This window comes from Galeopterus variegatus, unplaced genomic scaffold (assembly GCF_000696425.1).
Source record: "Galeopterus variegatus unplaced genomic scaffold, G_variegatus-3.0.2 Scaffold656, whole genome shotgun sequence".
Lineage (NCBI taxonomy): Eukaryota > Metazoa > Chordata > Mammalia > Dermoptera > Cynocephalidae > Galeopterus > Galeopterus variegatus.
In genome coordinates, this window is record NW_007726767.1 from 533,527 (window position 1) to 539,873 (window position 6,347).

General features: G+C 39.2%; 1 protein-coding gene across 1 annotated transcript in view; it reads right to left on the minus strand.

Annotated features, from left to right (window-relative positions):
• RANBP9 (RAN binding protein 9) overlaps positions 1-6,341 on the minus strand; it is an 86,740-nt gene extending 80,399 nt beyond the window's left edge. Inside the window, exon 1 of the mRNA XM_008571042.1 lies at positions 6,198-6,341. The gene's annotated coding sequence lies outside the window, so the exon portion shown is untranslated. The remainder of the gene's footprint in view (positions 1-6,197) is intronic.
• Positions 6,342-6,347: the final 6 nt, after the last annotated feature.

Below are 6,347 nucleotides of genomic sequence, written 5' to 3' on the forward strand. Positions count from 1 at the left end.
CCCTCGGCGGGAGCGCCGCCGCACTTCCCAAGCGGCGCACTGTAGCAGTGCGCCACCAGGCCGGCCCATCAAGCTTCTATTTTCAACCTCTTTCTCTTTACTCTCTCCTTCCCCTCAATTTGTAAGGGTGCAGTGTCCCAAAAATGTATACACCTTTCACAAAATTCTATGCCTCTGTGCTATAAATCATTGTCACTAATGACTAGGGTTGGCATTGAGTATAATAAACTTTTTTTTTTAACTTTAAGATAATAAAAACCAGGTATTGCTAATATCTATTTGTTAAAATATATTAAATTTTGCATACATTTATTGGAACACCATACCCTGGACTAATATCAGATTCTCATTTAATTTATGTCACTTCAGTTTTACCCACATAGCCAACTTTAAACAAAACTGAGTTAGAAACGATACAATGGTCTCTAACACAGCACTTTGCAAAGGAATTTTTAAAAATAATTTTGATTATGTGGCATTTCTATCTCATGCTAACATAAGAAGCTAACTCCCAGGTAAAATAAAACTCCACCATCAGTCATTAAAAACTGGGGGAAAAAAAAAAATTCCCACCTTCACCTCCATCCTCCTCTAGGTATTGCCTAATGTCTTCCTTCATCTATATTTCTCAAGAGTAATCTGTATTCACTATCCTCTCTATTTGATCCCTTCCGTTTACTCTTTGAACCCACAGAAATCTAATTTTTCCCCCAAAACTCATTCAAACCACTCTTCTTAGGGTCACAATGGCCTAATTTCCAAATCAAGTGGAAAACCACCTGTACCTATCCCACAAAACCTATCTGTTGCATCGAACGCTAAAGACCACTTCCTTATTTCCGATCCTCCCCTGCCCAGCTTCTGTGACATCATACTGTCCTCACCATCTTGGGCTCCCATCAGCCTTTCAGTGTTGGTTTTGCTCAGGGTTCCATCTCTGGCCCACTGTTTTTCTCATTCTACATTCTCTCATACACTGAGTTTAAACTACCACGTAGAGGGGACTCCTAAATCAGTCATGACCTAGATCTCTCTTTCAAGCTTCAGGTCAATTATGGCATCTGCCAACCATTCCTAGGAAAAACTTTCCACACACTGTCCTTACTGAAAGAAGTGGGGCCCAGTCTATCCTTATACCAGGAGGTTATTTCACATTTTATAATCACTCCCACACCCGCACAGCTGAGTCAACACAGGTTGGTGCCTGATCTGAAGGCCACAAATTCACACCACAGCCTATAATAAAAAGCTGTACCCAACTAAGGACTATTGTAATTAGCTAGGTGAATCTGATAAGTCTCTCAGGAATCTGAAATAGGAAGGAAAGGATAAGCCAGTCAGTAGGGAAAAGAGAAGAAAACAACCAGAAACTACTGACCGTAGCTGAGTCACTTTAACAGTAGAATAGAGTGAAAAGTCATGAATTCCATCAGTTGAGATCACACAGAGCCCCCCCAACTCCAAAAGACCTGTTCCCATTCTTCCTGTAAGGCTTGTTTGTTTGGCTTCTTCTGGCTTCCACCAAGTCAGATCACAGGGCTAAGATTCCCACGTTTACTTATCTCCAAATATATTGTAATACTCTACTGAATTCGCAATCATCATTTGATTCATGGTTCACTGCAAGAATCTAAAAGAAACGCAAATGCCATCCTTGATTTCTCCCTCCGTCATTATTAGCCCTCTCAGTATTACCTTTAAATATCTCACAAACATGTCTGCTCTCCTCCGCCCCTACCACTGACCAAGTTAAGGTCCTTATTTCTAACATGGTCGACTGTAACAGTCTTCTAAATGAGTATGCTATTTCCAGTCTTGTCCCCCTTGAATCTATCTTCCAGTCAGTGTGCAATCTGACAAAATGAAAATGTGAGCCAGTCACTTCCTATTTAAAATCCTTTGATGATTCTCCATCCTACAGAATAAGATGGAAGCTCTATAAAATATTCTGTAAGGCTCCTAACAATCTTTTCCCAGTTGCTCCTTGTCATACACTCTAAATTCCAACAACTGAAAACTGCTTATAGATCCAAACACATACAATAATTCTCTCCTCTATGCTTTTGCTTTTCCTTCTCTTCCCCCATGTCCTACTCATCTTTTAAGACTTGACCACTGGCCTCAACTCCTCCAAGAAGCTATCCCTGACCCACCTCCTTCATCCATTCCAATGTCAGCCCAATTAGATGCTTCTCCTAGCTTCCACAGTATTCTACTTATGTATAACACTATTCTACTTATGTATAACACTCTATTTTATGTCCTTAGAGTTCTTTGAATTCAAAGACAGTATCTTATTCACCTTTGAGTGCCCAGAATGGGGCACAATGTAAACATTCACTAAAAGACTGCTGAATAAAAGAAGGAATGAAGGAATAGTGAACAAGACATACATACAAATAAATTGTCTAGCAGAATATCTGCCCTATAGCAATAAATTAATCTGCTGCTCAATAAATTATTATTGTTGTCTACTTTTCTGTAAGTATGATTATTAGATTCACTTGATTCTTGCAGTTACCAACTGGCATTTTTAAAGCCAATTTCCCAAAATTTTGGCAAAGGGATCCCCGGGAAAAGCTGTGTGGTTTTTAAATTCCTTGATTTTAAGAAACATTTTTATATCACCCTCGTAATTCTTAGCAGACATTTGTATCTGTAGGCAAGCAAATATTTGTTGAAATATTTGTTCAACCTTAAGAAGTACAAGAAATTAGATAAGCAATTATATTTAGGAAGTGTTGAAGGACCAGTGACTGGGGATATGGGGGGCAAGGGGGTGGGGGGGATGAGGAGTCAGACATACAAAAGTTCAACCTATTTGGCCAGATGCTGTAAATAATGCTTCGATTAAAAAGTGCAATTCACAATTTCATCACTTCATATTATTCCCAACTTTAACTAATTTTGCATTTCTCCTAAGACGAACTAAATCAGTAAAATCAAGATGTTTGGATTTTTCCCAGACATCATTGTGTTCCAGTTACCTTTCTTACCCCAGAAAAAGTACTTTTAATCTCAACTATTCTCCAAAAAGTTCTAAATGTGATCACAGGATTTTATCTATTTGAGACAATTAAGTCCCATACAAAGTGAAAAAGCAATAATATGGTATAGTGGAAAGAGCACTACATTTGGAGTCAGTGAAAATTAGTTTCCTATCCTGGCTTGCTTGTGATTGGGAAAATCTAACCTCCAGGTACTTCCACTTTCTCAAATCTAAAATGAGAATTCCATGACCTTGTCCAGATCCATTAGTATGTGTATCAAAACGCTCTGTAAAGTATCCAAATGGTGGTAATAACTTGAACAATATAACAATGCAATCTGTAATTGAAACATTTGAATCCATTGTCATATTCATTAAAATGCTTTAAAGTGGAATAAAGTTATTATAATTAAGTCTAAACTTGTCATATTTATACTTATTTGGTACTGACAAGAATTTTAAATAAGAGGGACTACCCTTGGGTTTTTCAATAGTTGGTATGTGACGGCTAAGCAAAAACCCTTTTTAAAAATTTTAATATATACTATACACACCCTGTTATTCCTCTGCAAATCAATCAACTTTTCAATCTGGCATTGTTTAACATTAATCCCTTCAAATCACTTAAGGAACACTACTACTTCCAAAAACGGTAATTCCAATTTAGAAGAATAACATCTCAAAAACAGAATTATGTTCAAAGCAAAAGAAACCAAGATACTTCTATTTCAAAAGTAAGAAAAATATTCGTTCGGGAAAATAATTACTATCAATCTTTTGAAATTCTGTAATATGCAAAAATGTTATATGAACAGTAGTTTTTAATGTTAAAAACTATTTAGTAGTTAATGTTAACAGTATCTCATAATGCTTAGGTAAAATCAATGCAGCAAAATGAGATAGGTTAAATAAAAAGTCAGTGTTATTTTGTGACTTCAAAGTTTATTATCCACTACCTATGACACTTCACCTTTGCTCCCTTCTTTTGCTACAGAGTTGTCCCATGTACTTGCCTCTCAGAAGTCACACAGAGAAACAACAATAGAAAAACACACACACATACACTAAAATAACAAGACAAGAGAAAGAGGTGAGAGGAGGGAGACTGTGAAAAGTGGGGAGGGAGAGACAAAAGAGGAGACAGAAGAGAGGGAGAGAAAAAAAAAAAAAGGAGAACAAACAACAAAATCTGTTCTTCCAGAAATAAGGGTTTATGTTTATAAAAGAGTGATGTTTCCAGAAGGCGAATCTTAGTATTACACAACAGAAAGTAATAAAGAGGCCAACAGGAAAAATAACTTAGACAGCAATGTCACAAGTATTCCAAACTTCAACCAATTCCCCATAAACATGCACTTTTCTCTTAACCAAATCATCAATTTTGTGTAAAAGAAGCAAGTAAAACTAATCAAGACATGTTACAGTGGTATATAAACTGTAATCATGAATCTTAGATATTACGGAAATTCAAAGCTGGAAATTTCCTTACCACACATCCAGTTCAACTCCCACATCACTCAGAGGAAGAAACTGAGGCCCTGTTGTATAACATACCTACAATCACAAAATAACTAAGGGCTCAGGAAAGCTAGGATTCATTGTTCTGTAATTTTGCATAAACCGTATACTGCCTCTGATTTTATAAGCTAGTTATCTACTGTCAGCCATAAATTTAAAATAACAAAGTTTTGTCAAGTCTAACAAAAGCTTTCTGGGTAGGCAGATCAGAAAGAAGTAAACACTTCATAGCACAGCACTGTTCACACAAATTTAAACACAAAATTAAATAATACTTCATTTTACAAGAGAACTAACAAAATGTCCAAACTTAAGAAAAAACAAAGATCCAATATTTTGAAATATTCAGCCATTGAGATTAAGGAACATAACACTGAAAAGTTTAAGTACTTCTTTGATCTCTGGCAAGGATAAAAAGAAGGAATGTTCAACAAGGCCTGTTTTTGTGCATGATTCTTTGCACCCAAATCATTTGGTAGATTTCTGCTGCCATTCTCCTTTCCGATTAAATAGTAACTTATTTATCAAGCTTCTTCTCAAATTTCAGTCCTGTGTGCTTTAAGAATCTAACCACAAGGTTGATTTCACCCTCTACAAACATGTCACTAGGATCTGAGTAAGACCCTCCCTTTGTAGCCAATCAAGATGAGGCTGCTTTGAATGTAAAAGCTCCTGCTTTAGGTTTGGGGCCTAAAACACTGGATTTGTTTCCGGATAGACTATTACGTTCATTTTTTTTCCTTCCATACAAGTAAACTTGATACATGCTATTGATCGAAGCTACATTTCAAAAATCCCATCGCACTGTATAATTTTATATACAACTGATTTGCTTAAAGCTTTGTTATAACCTAGGAGAGGTAGGTGAGGGAGGAAGGGGCAGGCACAAGCCCAAGATTGTTGTTTTTAACTGCAGGTGCAAAATATACGCCGATCTTCTTAAAAATACTAAATAACATTTTTTAAAATCCTCATTTTCAACAAGACTTCATATAATACCGACCCGTACCTACAGGGCATTTCCAAACAGGAACTGTACGTGCGTTTCTTCTCCCCTAAGAAAACGCGTATTCCTGAGGTTTCCCTTCTCTTACCCTTCCAGTGCTTTTAGTAAAACCTACTGATGGTAAACTTGGGCCCCTTGTCCTTTTGTCCCCCTAGACAATCTCTGGCCTAATTTTGGACAAAATCCTCCACTGATTACTCCTCCCCCTCTGTATCCCTGCTCTGCCTTAATTAGAAAGCATACCTCGGGATCCTGCCTCTCCTCTTCCTCCCTGCGCAAGAACAGAACGCCTGACCCACCACCTGGAGAACAATGTAAATGTAACCGAACTCCGAGTTCCTGGATTCCTCTACCCCAGCCCCAAGATTCACCTAACAGGGGACTAGGAGAGAGAGTCCCGTCCTGTCATCCCGGCTTCCCTCAAGGTGTCCTCCTCCCGGCCTAGGATTACCAGCTCCTTTCCACCTAGAACAAACACCATACTCACCTTCCTCTTCCAAGAGTCTCGCCCCTCACTCTCCCACTTTTCACCGTGACCCCAACGCCCACCCTCGGGGCAGCGGAGCGAGTGGCGAGTCACCTCAGAGGACACCAGCCTGCGAGGGCGGGTCGACAGCGTCGCAGGCGGCGGCCGGACACGTCGGGTCAGCGCCCCACTCCCACCACAGGACACACGCCCAGTACCTTTGTAGTGCACCCGCAGGTTGTTCTGCGAGAGGCCGATGTAGCTGAACTTGTCCTTCGGGCTCCAGGACCGAGGCAGCGGCGTCTCCTGCTCGTCCACGGCCGGGTAGAGGCGCTTCAGCCGCCGCTGCAGCTCCTTCTCCTGCTCGT